The sequence below is a fragment of the Cupressus sempervirens genome, chromosome 9, assembly GCF_028749045.1.
Source record: "Cupressus sempervirens isolate cs-2001-9-10 chromosome 9, ASM2874904v1, whole genome shotgun sequence".
Classification (NCBI taxonomy): Eukaryota; Viridiplantae; Streptophyta; class Pinopsida; order Cupressales; family Cupressaceae; genus Cupressus; species Cupressus sempervirens.
In genome coordinates, this window is record NC_143126.1 from 785,657,576 (window position 1) to 785,676,476 (window position 18,901).

Genomic DNA, 18,901 nt, shown 5'->3' on the forward strand with positions numbered 1-18,901 from the left:
TTGTGAATGTTTGGAAAGTAGTAGAGTAGTATAGAACGCAAAGTTGAGCAGAGTAGTGCGGAAGTGAAAGAAACTTCATTACTAAGATCTTGCTGAGTGATCTGAGGTTTGGTATTTGGATTTGAGGTCTGTGACTTGGTCTAAAAGGTCTAATAGTGATTGGTTTGGTTGATAGGAAAAAGGAAAATAAAAAGGAAAGAAGAAGATACCAGTAAATTAGGTGTTTGAGTAGTGAGCTCTTCTTGTAGTTGAAATTGCATGTTTGGGCAATGGGCTCTTCTTGCATACATTATACCACAACTCCTAACAGGTTTTTAAAGTCTCCTAATAGGAACTTATTGTACTTAATGTTGTAAAAAAATCCTAATAGGATCTGTCCTCTAACAAGGAATATTTATATTAGTACATCATCTTGTGTGCATCATTCCCATCGGGGTTTTCTGTCATGTCCCCTATTCAAATAATTAAAAAAAAATAAACTTTGTTAAGGCAGGCAGGCTCCAAAAAGGTTAAATTTCAGAAAAAGGGGTTAATCTTTGGAAACCAATGGACTAATAAATAAAAATTATTATTAAATTATATTTTATTAACCCCTCTTGGATGTGAGTTAGGGTTATGCCCTCTTTAAAAGGGGTTTGGAGGCATTTTGGGCTCATTCTACATCTTGATTCTTGCTAATTTTCTTGTTGTTCTTCAGAGACTGCCAAACCTGTGGAGAAGGAGACCCAAGAACGGGAGTTTTCAGGTTTCCAGGAAGGCTAAGGATGGGAGTTTGAAGCCATTCCATGTGCATGCTCATACAGAGTTTGCCTTTGTGCTGAATAGTGCCAATTTGGGTGTTTTCGGGGTTGTTTTTGGTTTGAGTTTGGGTTTTCAGTTGAGTGTTTCATATCAGTTTGGTTTGCTGCTGTATTTCAGACTTTATGATGTTAAAATAGAGCTAAATATATGTATTGGGTCGTGATTAAACTTCTGAGATAGTTTATGAGTGTTTTGTGGTGTTTTCGGGCATTTTTGTGTTAATTTCAGGAGCCCGATTGAGCATAGTTTTGCCCTACATTTGTGAGTTGTTGTGTAAAAGCTATACAAATATGGAAATTTTATTTTTTAGGCTGTTATGTTGCTGAAAATTCTGTAAAAATGTCCATTTTCAGATTTATTAATAATTTGTGAAGTTGTGAAGTTTTTGGCACTAATTTGGACATACCCGATTTGGGTTTTATTGGGAAATTGGCAGATCTTTGTAATATTGGTTGTTTGATTTTAAAGTTCTGATTTGTGGCTGGAAATATCAATAAAAATCAGTAAAGGGACATTTCATTTTCCATCTGATAAAGGGTTTCCCCAGTCAACATATCTGGTGTAATTGTTTATGTGCATCTTTTTATGGTTGTTGTTTACTTCAATTGAATGGTTAAGTTTGTTTAATGAAGATAAGTGGTTTAATTATTGGATAACTGATTCACCCCCCTCCCCTAGTCTCTCAGTTATCTTGGTGGACTATTGTTTCTAACAATTTGTGATTGGTACAACAATGTAATATTTTATTTGCAATATATGAAAACCCCACTGGGATTGAGTAACAATAAAAAAGACCCTTAAAGTTACAAACTATCATATATGTTATTTTAAGTGGGCAACTTTGGTGGAGGAATATGGAAGGTGTACTGCTCAAGTGTGTTGATGAAAATCATTCAATGACAATCATGAATGAGATGCATAGTGGAATATGTGGAGGCCATTATATGGCTAAGACAATGGTTGACAAGGTGATCAAAGCAGGATTTTGATGGCCTACTCTTTTTAAGCATGCACATAAGCTTGTGAAAAGTTTGATGCTTATCAAAGATTTAGTGGATAGTTAAAGTTCTCAAGAAATCTACCATTGAAACTAGTAGAGGTGCAAGCACCATTCCAACATTGGGGAATTAATTTTATAGGTGAGATTACAAATAAGTCAAGTGGAGAACATGCTTGAACTTTAGTAGCTATTGATTATTTTACAAAATGGGTAGAGGAAATTCCTAATAGAAAGTCTACTAGCAAGTAGTGATGGATTTCATTTTGAATAATATCATTGTGTTGGTTAACAGTTTGTCTTCCTTAATTCATTGGTTTATACCTTGACTCTTAAAATTCCCAAAAGCTAGTGGAGAACAACAAAGTTAACAACATAATGGGTTAGTGTAGAAATCTATCAAAGACCCCTGAATTGAAAGGTACAACTCCCTTTTACATTCAAGCAATGAATTTATTTTTAAGTTTTGGGGGTATACTCTTAACCAGAGAGCAGAAGAGGCTAGCAACTAGATTTTTTGATACTTCAAACAACCTAGACAATTTTCAAAGTGGAGATCAACATCTACTTTGAAATCTACTCTAACTTGAATGCAAAGATGGAAACATGCAGAACTAGCTACAACAATAAGAGAGGAGAAGGGATATCTGGATAAGAAAATTTTGGATTGTTGAATTAATTGGGACTTGACAATGGTCAGATTGTCACCTCTTTAGCTACTTCATCAACCAAAATCTAGACTCTTCATACAATGAACTAAACTATATATGAATTATAGTGCACAACGCAAGGAAAAGAATGATTCTTATGCTGAGGAAAGTAAAGGTTATAGTCCATTGAGATGAAAGAAATAAACCCTAGTTTACTTGTGATCATTCAACATTGAGCTACAACACATTCATTCCAAACATCATACAGTAACTAATGAACACCAAATTTAATATGTAGACTCAAAGTCACACATAGTAATCCCAGCTATAGGGGTTCACCCACAAATAACTTTTCCAATCTTATTAACTTCTCAAAAAATTACACATATAGGCCTCTTCAAAAATTGCCAGTTACATTTGATGATTGCAATGCAAAGCATCTCTGAATGGAATAAACAAAAAATAGGACATGATTGAGTCATTATCCATTATAGAGTCTAAGCTTCCTAAGGAAATATAAATGGCTACAAAGAGAGAGAAGAGAGGGAATGATTGATGTATGGAAGAATGTTAGAGCATCGTGCCTTCTTAGGAGTCATTGCCTGAGCTCTATAAGACTTTGTTACATCTGTTACTATATCTAGCTCCTTAACACCTAGGATTATGATATTGTCAGCTCGAATCATCTAGTAGTAATGCATCTCTATCAACTCATCCACTCTAGAAACCTTTGATTGGAACTTCTCTAATGCTCACCTTAAGACTGAGTCAATTGATGAAAGCTCCTTAATTTTTGGCATCTAGAAGTTGAGTGGATCAATGACCTCATCAAAAAATGATAGGAACTTGGTCTTCATCTTCTCAATGTCTACTAATCAGCCATTGCTAGATACATATGACTTTGTGTGCAGCATTATTAAGTATTGAAAGAGTTTTTCTATGACCTTCTGCACTAGGTCATGTACATCCTTAACCTCGATTGTAGATCTTGCAAAGCTACCCACTATAAACTCCAAAGACTGTTTCCAATGAAATGATGACTCTTTACCTATTTAAGGATACTGTGGGAGATAACAACATTTCTGTTCATATCGATCGCTTCTTGAAATAGTGCTTTATTGCATTTTTCATGGTATTTTGATGACTAGAAGCTGCCTCCCTTAACTTGTGAGCATATAATAGTAGGTTTCCAAAATTTTCAATCAATAGGGCACATTGTGCCTTTATCTGATCAATCCACAATCTACCAATTTGTCTTTCTTGTTGTAACTTCAACAACAAGTTCTTATTCTCTTTTGCATTTGAGTCAAATGTGCTAGTTGAGGTACTTCTAAGTGTAAACTTGATGTAGTCATTAGCTCTCTATTTGAGGCATTGATCACCTCTTTCTATACCCTCTTTATGAGGCTTTGGTATCTCCATTAACATATGGCCACTAGAAGATTAGTATCCAATGATGCTATGGAATTTTTCTTCTTTATCTTCTTCAATGGTAGCTAAGAAGAAGTTGCATGTGTGGTGATGTCCTTTGATAGGGTGACTGCTCCATACCTCCACTTCTTTCGAGCAATGGTCTCCTCCAACCATGACTTGGTTGAAAGGACATCGATTGCTAATTGCAAGACAATAGGATCAAAGAGCTTCCTTGCCATTGGGGGAGTTTTCTCGATTTGAGAAATAGTGGGGAAGGAAATAACTTTGGTTACTAAGAGGGCCAATGTATCCCCTTGTTGTGATGTATCCTATTCTTGAGCATCCATGGGGTTAGTTTCACCATCCACATTGATGACTTGGATAGGGAAGGAAGGCTTAGCCACCATTTTTTCTTGTTCCTAATATTTTTCCTTCTCCTTTTCCTTCTCCTTCTCCCCAACCTTTCCTATATCTACAAAGGATCCACCTCCACAAGTAGGAGTAATTGGAATATTTTTGTCTAGAGGCTAGTCTCCACCTTGGCCAATAGAATTAGCTAGGTTTGTAGACAATGAAGTAGCCATAGTAGTGGTGGTCACTCCAATTGTTTGGGAAACTCTAGAAGATACTCCACCAGTGGAGGTAGTGCTTCCCATTCTCTTCTTTCTTGCTCTAGTCCAGTCTACCCATTTTTCCATCCTCTTGATGATTCCATGCATTAGGACCTCCATGGTATCGATGATAAGACCTGGAAGTGGGGTAGACATAATGGGAGTGCCTTTAACTTACTCGTAAGGTGAGGAATTCATATAGAGGCCTTCATTTGCAAGATTAGAAACATCAATAGAGTCAATATACAGTTTAATTTCATCAGTTTTTAGCCAAGACAAATAATTCTCTTTGGTTTGATATTCATTGAGACATCCATCCCAAAAATCTTCAATATCTAGAACATGTCTATGGGCATATCCTAGCTTCAATTAATCCCTCACGATGTTGATCAAATCATACTAAGGCATGGGTACCTCATAAAAAATCAACTTGATTTTACTTTCAAAATTATTTCCTATATTCTGAGCATCGAATCTAGAGGCATAGAAGTAGGGTCCAACCACTATGGGGAAGGAAATCTCGGCTATCTTCTTTACATTCAAACACAAGGTATTCACTTCAAATATTGGTCAACATAATTCAATAAGAACAACCTTCTCCTTCAGGTACTTAGGAAGTCTTTTGGGAAAATCATCAAAAGGACCAATCTGTAGGTAGGAGAAACTTGAAAATTGGATGAAAGAGCACCCAAACTAGCTAATAGATGAAACTACTTCTAGTGAAAATATTCACTCAGGGCTGCCTTGCAATTCCTGACATAACCTCATAGTGAAGGCATCATTCACATTCACATACTCCTCAAAGATCCTTTGTAGCTAAAGGTGTGGGTAGAATTCATACACCTTTTATTCTCATCATAGTCTTCAGTCCTGGGAGACCTGACCATTAGTGATGCATAACTAAGGCATAGATTAAATACAAAGAAATGTAAAACTTCTTGAATCCCAAAGCTGAATTCAACCATGAGGCAAGCTTGTTGAAGATGATTTTGGCCCAGTTGATTTGCAGATGTTTTTCAGAAATGGATTGCACTAGGAAGTAGTGTTACTCAATGAATTCCAAAATTTCCTCGTTTCCTTTTATTTTGAGTAGCAATTCTAGCCTATCAATAATATCCCTTTTAAAATTGGTCCCAAAAAGGGTGTTTGACATCTTTCTCTTCTTTGAGCAAAGCATTTGGAAGTAGGTCCTCTGCATATCCTCCCTTCTCAAGGTTTTTGTCTCGTTGAACATGGATGTAGAGGATCCAAAGTTGATATCACAATATTCCCCCTTCACTGGCACACCAAATGTGGATTGCATCAAGGCCTTGTTTTTTGAAAGAAGGATAGACTTATTAGGAAAAAAATTCTTCTTTGTTTCAGAATTATATGTTTCTATGCATTCTGTTACTAGCTCTGAAGCTTGTATAGCCATGGGAAATCTAACAACTTCCACCAATCTGCTCTCTTTCAACTTATGGGTAATTAGGTGGATGGGATGAGAGTTAAGCCTTCTACGAAGATCACCTAAGTCATAGAACTTGAATGATTTATCAATTAAATCCTTTAACTCACTTTCTAGGCCTATAAGTTTATCATAACCTTATGCTTTGATTTCTATTTGCTATGATTTTAAAGGATGCACTTTGTTGGTGTTTCAAAACTACCAAGCAACCAAACACTTGATACCAAGATTCTAAAGATAAAACTTGTTCTAAGCGTTAGCAACCCCCTATAATCAACTAAGAATACTTTAGATCATGACCTAACTTCAATAGAATCACATTGATTCTCTACTCTTTAGGTTTTGCAAAACCAAGGCATATGCACCTGAGGGATATATGGATATATAACTGGTTTATGGTTCTTGATTTCAACATATGCTCATGAATATCATTTTATATTTCACTTCTACCCCTTTTTAGTAGAAAATGATCACAATTCTTCTATACTTCACAAATAATCCTTGACAATAGTAGCTAAAAATGACATACAAGAGATTATTGCAAACAAGTGCTGACCAATAGTTTAACTCTTCATATAATAAAGTAAATATTAATTTGATTTATAATTGTGCTCTATGTAACCCCATGAATTCAACAACTTGCATCTTAAGTAGTGATCAATGCCTTATCCATTGGTACAAAGAAATTCACACCAGTAAAACTTGATATATTCAATTGCCTTACAATTGAAACTATCAATAGTTAACTCTAAATTCTCTTCTTATGAATATCCTCCCATACACCTAGAAAACCTATCAATTCAATGAAAACATTTATTTAATTCCTTGAATTAAGAGCAATCAATGAACTGACATACAACCCATCCAAGGTGCATTAAAATGAAAGAACACTATTCATTCATTCTCAAATCTTTAGATATATGAAATAGGAGACAAAATTTAGAGACATAGATATTCGTAAAACTTCCCTTTGTATTTATTTTCCTTGAAAATAATATATCATTGGCATCAAGTTCAGAATAACTCAAGACTAGACACTTAATCGTCCCACATTCTCATTACTCTCAAATATGCAAAGATGAATATATCAAAAATTCACACAAAGACTATTGGACTGACAACAAAAATATCCTAAGACTCAAAATTATATAGAATTCAGACCCTTTCTCTAGCCTTGGGATCTCATTTATATAGTATGAGATGCAACAAGCTTTAGGCTTGGAGAAGAATGGCATTTGTCCTTAAGATAGATATTACATACAAAAAGGTCATTTTCATAAAAAGACAAAAAATTGTGCAACAAAATGTCTACATCATGAATCTTCTTCTTGTGGGGCCATTTCTATTGCAACTTCTTATTGTTGAGGAGTTTCACTTGATGATTGGCCTAGATGCAATTGTTGTTCCTTAAACTGTGGGACCATTTGATTTTCCTGTGTTGGACCATGTTCTAATATCTAGAAATTTAATATAACTTGTTGATCTCCCTCCAAATAATCATGAACTGACATGCTAACAATTACAGTTGTTTTTTCTACTGCCAAAACATCAGTTTGACTAACTTCCTCTTTTTCTGCAACTGGGCGATCTTCTTTTCTTTCTTCTGGTGCATCTATTATTTGTAACTCAACTAGGTCCACACCACTTTCATCAGCTTCTTCAGCTATCAATTGATTTGATTGGGCAAGATCTGCCATCCATTTGTTGAAAAGTGAGTCATCTGGCCAATTAAAATTCAATATCTCCCACTACTTCAAAACATCCTCTCCAAATTTCTCAATTTCATCAAACTCCTTTTTGAAAGAATCAAAGAATATCTAAACTTGAACAACTTCTTCAGTTGTTTTAACAAACCATATGTGGCCTTTTTCATTGATGACATTATTTAGTCTATTGCATAATATTTCATCCAGCTCTTTGGCCCATTTTTCTTTATCCTTTAATTTATCCACAACCTTAAATGCACGAGGGCTCAAAAATCTTACAAAGATATTAATTTTTTTTTTTAATAGTCCTCTTCTATAAAATAATTCTATCATTATCAAAATTAGTTAAGCCATTTGTCATATCAAAAGTTTTCTCTACCTGTTCAGAAGAGAGACTGATAACTGAACAACATAAAATTGTAATGCCACTGTCCCTACTATTCCACTTTATCACAATTAGCTTCAAGGTTTTCTCATTACTTTTTAACTCACTCCACATATCCATTAGTTTTGATAACTTATCATAAAATCTAGGTCTTTCTATCCTATCTACTAGATACATAATGGACTCTCTTAATTTATTTTCATATTGAACACCCAACTCCACATGTAATGACCATATTTTATTCCTTTCTTCTTCAAGTTCTTTTGCTTTATATGATTGGAGTCCCTGTGGAGTGGCTGGTATTTAAATAAGGGGAGCTATATTGTAAGGTGCAATTAGAGGATGAGGAGGATAAGAAATCCTTGGCTGACTAGATTCTTCTCCTATTTTTCTCTTCCCTAATTATTTCTCCATTTGAGAAATTATTCCTTCTAGCTAGTGTATTATGTTTCCCCTTTCTTCATAGGATTCTAACACCCTTTCAAATCTAGCATTTAACTCTAGGAACTTATTTTTTGTCCTTGGCAGCAACTACCACTCCAAAATCTGCCATTTCTTTGGTCATCCTTGAAACTTTATCACTTTCCACCTCATCTACCCTATAAACCATGAGGCTACTTGTATGTTCAACATCTAAGACCTCTTGCATCCTAGTCTTGTCTTTTTTTTGAATAAACCATATTACCAAGGCTTGTAAGATTTCTTCCTTAGTTTTGAATTGAGTATCTTTTGCTTTCCTCACAGTGTCAAAAGTCATAGCATTTGCAATATCCCATTCAGGTAATATCAAGACTCCTAAATCTTTTAGCAACTGCCATCCCCCTTTAGAAGTTATATGTACAAACTCCTCCATGAGACTAGCTTTAACCTCTTCCTCAATTCCAAAGTTTTGTTTACCAGGTTGCTTTGATTTAATCTGTTCGCATTTGGCCTCAAAATTTTCAATATTTCTTCTCCATAAGAACTGGGCAAATGTCCTTGATTTAAAAAAACTTCCATCATCTAAGAATTTATTAGATGCTTCTTCTACTATAGGATCAATTTCATTTCCTTTAAAGTCTCCCATAGTGAGGGCTAATGTAGGTATTGTGAGCTCTTCCATGACTCCTTCCTCTATATCTACTGTGGTGATCACAATGTCATTTTCCCCTCCCATTTGTTTCAATTTTTCTCTTAAGAACACTTCATCTTCTATGTGAAGGGGAGTTTGAGAGGGGAAATAATCTTCAACCGTAGAAGAGGATCCTTGTTCTAATTTTTGTTTCTTGGCAACATAAGCAATATGTGGGCTTTTAGAAAGTTGCCTCTTATAAAGAGGTACAAAGTGTATACTCTTGGATGCCACATACCCTAACCTTCTTTGCAGTGTATATTGGCTTGGTGATATGATTACCCTATTGGCAAATCTATTCTCTACCTTAGTTTCCTTGTCTAGGTAAGTTTGGGTTAAGATTGCCTTCTTCTCATTTAAGGTTTGCATAAAACCAGAAAAGTTGCTCATAAGAAAATCTATTTTAGCACTCCAATATTTCTTATGAACAAGGGGATCATACTTTGACTCGAAAGCATTAATAAAAAAATAAATTTGTTCCTAATTGTATCCTTTGGAAAGTATACAAAGGGTCATGGGATCTTGCCTCAGTCCTTTCTTTGAATATATCATAAAAACCCTTAGGGTTTATAAAATGGGAATGACATTGTGCCATTTGATATTTATCCAAAAAGTTTGTAAAGTGATTTAATCCCCCTTTAGTGATTACAAAGTTATGAACAATAGTAAAACCCAAGAAGATTGTACCTCTTGATTGACCTACAAGCTCTCCTATCTGCCATAGGGTTTCTGCAATTCCAACTTTCAAGGGTACTTGGTAAGGTAGAATACAAGGTTTACCTTGGAAACCATATACTCTAAAAATGGTTAAGACTAGATATGGGATAATGTCCCCCCAATTGTGACTTACTTTTAAACCCTTTGCAAAATCTTTGGGCCTAATTAGTTTTAACAATGGCTAAGGTATTCTAGGACTATTTCCAATGTATAAAATCCTCATCTTGGAGTCAAAATATTTATCAAATCTTACAAAGGCGGCATCTATGACCTGCCATGTCATATCAACACTCCACAATTGGACTAGTAACCTTTCTCCATTACTCTTAGTCTCCAACTTCATCTCTTTAGAAAAAGAGAATGACCTTTATACCGAAAAATGTACATGGGCATGGAATACCAACAGAAAGGCTTTTCTACTTTGCTCTTATTTATACCTACCAACCCATTATGTATTTCCTCTGCTAAGTAAGTTGCAAAATCAAAAATCAAACTCATACCATACTGTAATGTCTGAGCCATGATGAAAACAATAGAGCCTTGGATATGATCTTGTTCATCTATTCCAAATATCTTGTAGAGAGAATAATATATTTCTTGTGCTCTAGGGTTAAAGTATTTTTTCAACAATGGCTATGGTGTATTTGGTGTAACTAGGGGTAAATTTTTTTTTCTTGACAAAATGCTCTTGGAATGGCCTACTCCTTAAATACACATTCTAATCCTCATATCTAGTTTGCAAGTCTTCAAAATTGATTGTCTAATGCAATGCATGATTAGCATTTAAAAGAAAAACTTCCCTAATCAACTCAAGTGTAATCTTGAATAAATTTTCCACAGCATAATTCTTGACTAACCTAGATATACGATCATATCTTTTTGCAATCAAGGTTAAGAGATCATCATCAAAAAATACTCTAGGAATCACTAACTTGCTAATATCAAAGTGCCAAACATTACTCAAAGGGGTATCCAGATTTATTTCTGAGAACCATTTTTTGAACAACTCCAAACCCATGGAAGATGTCTTTGAATCCCTTAACTAGTTGGCTTTATTGTATAAACCCTCACGAATTCGTAACCTAGGGTTTTTTGGTAACAATTCCCTCCCTTTTGCTTTTTCATTTGTAGACTGAGGTAATTTTTCTAAAAAGTCATCGTGCACATTCCTTTGTTGATAATTTTCCTTCCCAGAAAATTCTTATCTAGAGGAATCCTTAATGTCTGTGAAAGTAGTCTAAAAAAAAATACCCTATGTGATCAAAGGATATATGTACTCACCCACAAAATGCTTGTGATTATGGAATTCAACACCTCACTACTTGAAGAAGAAAACTATTGTTGGATTCTTGGTCAGCTCTAAGAATTTTATTATTCAGTATTCAATAATTGATTGAAATTAATATTTTATCCAACATTCCCTCCACATGAACCAGGATTGATATGCATTAAACCTTTCAAGAGTCATATTTTTAGAAACGTTATTTTGAAAAATAGCCATAGATTTTCCATGATTGGATGGTTCTATTTCAAACTTTAATGTCTACACCTTTTTTTAGAAAATATGCTATGTGTTATTTAGTCACTTTCTCACTTTACTTAGAATGTATGAAACTTTATTATGTGAGAAAGTGACATTCATTAATCTAATGTTCGATCAATGACTAAGAAAAACTATACAATGGTCACATTTCCTTCATAGGTTGGACCCATTTGATCATGCATCAGTCTATTGCTTTCTCACTTTGTTTAAAAGGTATGCAACTTCCTTTTGTGAGAAAGTGACAACCGTAGATCTACACATGATCAATTGTGTGTCATCCTATCACTACTTACTATCCAACTCAGTGATCTCAACCAATCAAGAGTTCTAGTATGCTGACTCACCTTGTCACTTTTCAATTTGTGGCCCAAGTCCGACTTAGGTCCCACCATGCTCCACATGTCAAAATCTCAAATTCTCACATTTTTTAACACATGAAAAATATTATTTTGCAAGAATGCGATGGCCTTTGATCTTGATCTTGATCAGTGATTCCAAAAAATATACTCCTCATTGCAATTTTGAGAGGAACCTACTGGGATAGATGTCACTTGGTCCAATTCTCACATTTTTTAACGAGTGTACATCTTTCTTTTGTGAGAAAGTGAAGATCGTTGATCTTCTTAGATCCAATGACTACAAATATGATTGACTCTAGGTTAAAGTATCAGTGACAAAACATAAGGAAAACTAGCCAAAAGCCACCCAAGGTTAAGAAAAGATTCACATGCCTGGGTAAAAGATTTTCAAAGGAATAAAATAAAAGGGTGTGCAAAAAGTTTATAATAAAAGGCATTTCTCAAAGAATTTAGGGCTTTGCTAGGATTTTTTGTGTATATTTTAAAATTTTGAAAATTGGTAAACCACATTCCAGACTTCGGGCACAAAATAAATTATGACAATACAAAATTTAAGGATTTTACCTAGGGCAAGCACAATTTAAAACACACAACCCTTAATTACTGTGGACAAGACTAGATTTTTACTATAATTTTGTAGAAAATTTTGAAGGTGAAAAACCAAATCAACACACTTCTCAATAAATAGCCATTTAAAATAGTGAGGAAATAAGTTTGAGGCAATTTCGATGAAATAGATATAGAAATCCAAACATTGGCATCACACGAACAAAATTAAGTTCAACCAATGATCATAATGACAATATTTGTAATAAATTTCATAATCAATGGCTATTTAAAACTTTTTGTTTCCATGGACATAAAGATTCATAATTCTAGAAGCCATTCCTCTTAAAATGATCTAGTATCATAAAATGCCACTTACTGCATGAATAGTTTTATTTTAATAGAAATCCCCATTGTCTATTTCAATATTTGGAATGATAACTCATTATATACAGAGGGGAGAGCACAGATCAACTTTTCTGTAAGCTTAGTTTTCCTTTGATTTGGAATCACAATGCAGGGAATGATCCTTCAATACCTCAGGCACTTCATTCTCTCATTCTCTGCCCTAAGCATTTAACACTTGATTTTCTTTATGTCAGGGTTGCACCTTTACAATTGAATTTTCCATAAGCATCCTTTAGGCATCTCCATAGAATATTCACATATCAAAGTCACTTATCTTTTTTTCTTTAAAGTCTTTAGAAAATTGGCCTTTTATAATTCCTAAGGATAGAAAACTTCTCTAAAAGAAATACTTTCTAGAGAAAGGAAAATGATACAACATTTTCCCTTTGATCTCAATCAAATAGCTTTGAGGTGAGATTTCAAGCATGGATCCTTCATTACAGGCTCAAAATAATTCTTCCAACATCATGCATGGATCCATTTATATATAAAGACTTGGAATTGGGCACAAGCCAAGTTGGCTTCAAAAATAGAATAGAAACCTTCTTTTCTATCAGTGAGTAGCTAGAAACCCACAAACCTATCTTTCTTTATAAAAATAGCTTTTATCTCTAGAACTTGATTCAAGACCTTCTTGGCTTTGAATTTCACTTTCTTGGATCTTTCCACTATGAGACAATCAAGTGTACAACTTTTTAATATCATCATGACTTTGTTCCTCAGGTACATGCTTGATGAACTTTTCCAAGGGAAAACCACATTGATTGTTCAAAATCTGAAGGAAATGTGAATGATGGTACAATTTGGTAGTTACAGAAACAAGGAAAACTTACTTCTCATCAAGAAGACACTTAAAATACATCCCAACCAAACCTATATCACCCAAACCCAGAATGCATTAAAATGACAAGAAACCCATAAGGAAGGATAGGGAAAGGCAAAGCAAAGGATACCTAGAAAAAGATGTCAAAGTGAGAACCTCAGGAATTTGATGAGAAGCAAGTCACCTAAAGGCTACTTTGACATTAAATCTTGAATAGAATCTCAATAATTACCAATAGTTACAACTCACAGGGGAAAAACTAAAAGTTGGCAATAGATGGCTTTGATTGGGAACTTAGGCATTGCAAATCTCTGAGAAGGGGCCCAGAATCTCTAGTTTTACATAGTAGGAATGAAAAATTACAGTGGGAAAAAATAAAGTAAGCACAAAATATAAAAGAAAACTAACCTAGGAAAGTAGGAAAATGAAGCAAGGAAAAACACAGAATCAAAAGCCTACCTAGACTAATACTAATTTTAGGTGCTACTTGAAGTTAATTATGAGCTTGATATAGCTTTAGATCTTGGCTATTATAAGACAATGATAGAATCTCTCTAGTGGGATAGGCCAAAATGAAAGAGTTATTCTGATTTACTTGCATAATTCTAAAAGGGCCTTTCCAAAAGGGAATCAAACTTATGGTGCATACCTTTAGGTTCATGCCTCTTATACCATAATAGGAACAAATAACCTTCCATGATTTTCCATGGCCTAACCTTCTTTTTAAAGAAGGTCTTCACACACTTTTGATGCTCTGTAATGTAATCGGCCAGTTTCTGGAATTCTTCTTCCAACTTAGTGAGATAAATGACTCTATTCTCTAAACTGTTGTGGAATACTGGGTCCTCAATCACCTGGTGCATCTTGCATATGGATAGTTCTAGTCATAGGGGAAGCCTAGCTTCAACTCCATATACTAGTTCAAATAGAGAAATGCCAATGGCCTTCTTAGGTGTCACCCTATCTACCTAGAGAGCTTCATGTAGTCTTTTGTGCTAGTCCTTCTAATTCTTAGAGACCAATTTCTTCATGATGTTGATCAAGTTTTTATTACTTGATTCTTCTTGACCATTCCCTTGATGGAAATAGTCTAATGAGTGACTGAGGTGGATGCTATTTTCATAACAAAACTCTATAATCCTTTTAGAAGAAAAATAAGTATCATTATCCATGAAAAGATTTAGTGGCATCCCAAATCTCACCAAGATATTCTCTTTGACAAACTCACAAACTAGTTTAGAGGTGGTTCTCTTGGTGGGCTTTTCTTCCACCCATTTGGTAAAATAGTCTATAGTAATTATAATATATAAGTGATCAGTAGAAGAAGGATGATTAATTGATCCAATGAAGTCAATTCCCCACTGCTAAAAGGGGCCTTCTATTACTACTAGCTTCAATGGCAAGGCAACTAACTAAGGCTTGCTAGAAAACATCCTACATTTATCACATTTGGACACCCACTTATAAGCATCCTTAAACATACTAGGCTAGTAGTAGCATTGCCTAAGGATCTTGTAGGTTGTACTTGTAGAAGAGAAATTCCCACCGCAAGCCTCATGTGGAATGTGTGAAGTAATCTCTCTTGTTGAGGCTTATCCACACATCTTAAGAAAGTTCCATCAATTTCTTTCTTGTACAATTGATCATCATAGATGACATACTCACTTGATTTAGTTTTGAGGTCTCTTTTCTACTTGTATGTTAGTCCATCAAGGTAATCTCCATAAGCGAGAAAATAGGCAATATTTAAAAACTAAGGGTCTTGGAGAGTGGCCATTAATTCTCTTGAAGATTCCTCTTCTTGACTTGAATCCCTATTTTATGCAATCACTTTGCACAAAACATTTCCTCACACCAATTTTGTTGGTTTCAACTTGATATCATACTCTTGAACTTTGGCTATCCATGCTCCTCTAGTATTACATCCTACTTCTTGTTGGGTTAATATGCTCTTGATAGATGAATTAGGTACATGTACAATAGAATGTGAGTGTAAGACATAAAACCTAAAATTCTTGAGTGCTCTTACCAAAGCATACATGTGCTTTTCCATTTGAGAATACCTTAATTCATGCTCCTTGAGAGGAGTACTCATGAAAGCAATTGGTGCTTGAATGCCCTCCCTATTTTCCTACGTGAGTATTGCTGATAATGTGTGAGTTGATGTGTAGCAATACAATATGAACTCTTTGGTATAATCCAGATGGACTAGAATAGGAGCCTTGGCTATGAAATATTTGATTTGATCAAAAGAATTCCTTTCAAAATTATTCCATTTGAATATCTAGCTTCCCTTCATCATGTCAACTATTCACTTGGTAATTTCAAAGAAATTGGGGACAAAGAGTCTTAGGAAATTCACCTATCCAAAGAAGAACTTGACTCAAGATTTCCTTTCTAGCAAATTCAACTGTTGGATAGCTCTAATACATTTATGATCAATCTTGATACCTTCTTGGGAGACTATGTGACCAAGCAATCTTCCTTTGGTAACACAAAAAATAGACTTGTTAGGATTGAGTGAGATCCCATGTTCCCTACATCTTCTTAGTACTTTCTCTAGGTCCTTCAAGTGATTTTCTCTTTTCTTGGAAAAGACTGTCAAATCATCTAATTATATGACAATAATCTTATCCTTGAGTCATTAAATGATGAATTCATGGCCCTTTGAAAGGTGGCTCCAACATTAATTAGCCCAAAGGGGAATCTATTATATGCAAACATTCCCCATGGGGTGGTGAACACCATTTTAAAGTGGTCTTCTGGGTCCACCTCTATTTGATTGAAATGCAAAAAGACATCTAATGTGGACATCGTCTCTGAGATGACAAGTGTTTTCAGTAGTGATCCATGTTGGGCAGGGTGTAATTGTCCTTGAAAGATGCCTGATTTAGATTTCTAAAGTCGACACAAATTTTGATTTCCCCACTCTTTTTTCATATAGGGACAATGTTTGCTATCCAAGTTGAATGGTGTAATGGGTAGATAATTCTTTCTTCTAGCATCTTATGGACCTCTCTAAAAATGGCATTTGAAATCATTAGGTTATAATTATGCTACTTTTTTATGAAAGGAGTGGCTTCAAGCTTGAGGGGGATCTTCTGCTAAAACTCACCATTTCTAAAGGTTTTTAGGTCCTCATATCCCCAAGAAAATACTTCATGGTATGTGGAAAGTAGTTCTTTGTCCCAAGTCCTTTCTTCATTTGAACAACTGCTACCAATATTAATCATCTTAGGTTTACATTCAATGCCAATATTCATCCCTTCAAACTCTCTAGAGGTTCCACCTTTCCTACCCCTTTCCCTTTTGATAAACGCATCATGCGTATCAAACAACTTTTCAAGAGAAATGAGGTGTCTAGGAATCTTATTACTTTTAAGTTGTTTAACACCAAGCTCCAAATCTTTCTTGCTATCAGAGGAAAACTCTTGGTAGACATTCTCTCTTTCCTTAAAGTATTGGTCACTGAAATTTTCAGACCCTTCTAGGAAACATTAAATTTTTTTATCATTATTGGAGACTTGCTATGATTCGACATTGTCAGGTACATTGGGTTTGAACAAAACTTCAACCTTGAATTGGTTATCTAAGAACTCTGAATCTGGAAGCAAAAGAGAAGATGAGGCAGCTAACATATCTACCCTAACATTCTATTCCCTAGGAATATCTTGTATTGAGAAGGTGTCTAGGTCCTTAATTTCATGCTAGACCCTAATTTTGTAATTTTGAAGCCTTGTGTTCTACACAGTATCTTAGACTTACTTCACTCTAAGCTCTGCATCACCTTGGGCTCTCAAAATTTTCACCCCTCTTTGCTTTGCAGTAATGATACCCAACATCAATGCTTCATACTCTATTGTATTATTAGTGTTCTTGAATTGTAGCTCGTATGCAAGTTTTTTTATATGTCCATCCAAGGAAATGAGCACCATGCTAGCTCCATATCCAATAGTAGCACAACTGCCATCAAAATCTCTAAGATCTAAATCTCTCGGTCACTAGGATGATCTAGTTGTTCTTCTAAATTGCTAAAGTTAGAGAACAACATGTAGTTTCCAAATTCCATCTCTTGATATAGAATCTGGGCCTTAGGATCATCAAATTTCATGACAGTGAATTTGGCCTTCTCCTTAGGTTCTAACTTGATCTTCTTATTACCAACAAGAATTATGGCATGAGACTAATCCATCTTGATTTCCCCTCCCATATCTCTATAGAATATCCTACTCAATAGCATATCATAACTAGCCAGGATATCAGTTACTAAAATGGTTAATTTTATTCTTTTTGTAGGGTATGTGGCTATGGCTACTTGTGCATATTTTGCTTGCCCTAAAAGGGGGACATTTTTTGCATCCATGGAATAAGAATGTCCAAATGTCTTAGTTAGAGTTAGGCCTAGAGCACAAGTGAGGTAGCCAAGACTAAGGAATATTCTTCTTTAAAAAGTATAGGTAGGACAGGTTCTTCATCAATGAGTGGGCAATTATTCAATTGGGTTTGGTCATTTCTAACAATAATATTGACATTAGGGGGAGTTTAACAATTAGCTTCAACTTTACTGTAGTCTACTAGTTTTTGCAATTCAGTAGGGTGGGTTTTTAGGTAATCAAGGGGAGAAACCTAGATACAAGCATCTTTACAATATTAAATTATATCAAATGAGGAATGAGGCTTACCATTTGGTTCGAATCTTGTTTTCTCTTTTGTCTAAGAAGAGGGAGTAGATGTGCTAGCTCTAGCCAGTGAAGAGCTGGGGGTTGTGTTCTGGACATGAATAGAGTTCACTGGGTTCTTGTCTCTTTGACTTCTCATTTCCACATTCATTTTCACTCCCTCCAAAGTGATGAAGCATTCACCTCCAACATATGACTCTAATTCATACTCCAAGAAGATGTTCTAGTTGCCAGAGGGAGTAGAATCATCTTCACTTTTAGGATTCTCAATTTTTAGCTCATTGCTAGTACTAAGCTATTTTTATCTATTCATCTTTAGACAAGATTCACTGCCATGATCCACTCTTAAGTGAAATATACACATATTTTTATTTTTGGGAGCTACCTCAACGGAAAGATTTTATTGAGCATAAGGTAATTGCAATGGTTTCCCTTCATGTTGCCTTCTGGGAATGTCTTGGTAAGGTTTCTAGGAGGGAACTTTTTTCCCATTTTCCTTTTCATGAAATTCATCTCATTTCACAGCTTCTAAAGCATTGCTTTAATATTATTGGTTGTACCAGCAATAGAGCTTGTTGAAGCTCCACTTTGAATATCTCTCTTCCATACATCAGCTGCTATTAGATCATCTTCCAATTCTATTGCCAAGGTTTGGCTAGCTTAAAGATTACCAAAATGCACTTGTTTGATTTGGAAACTAATATT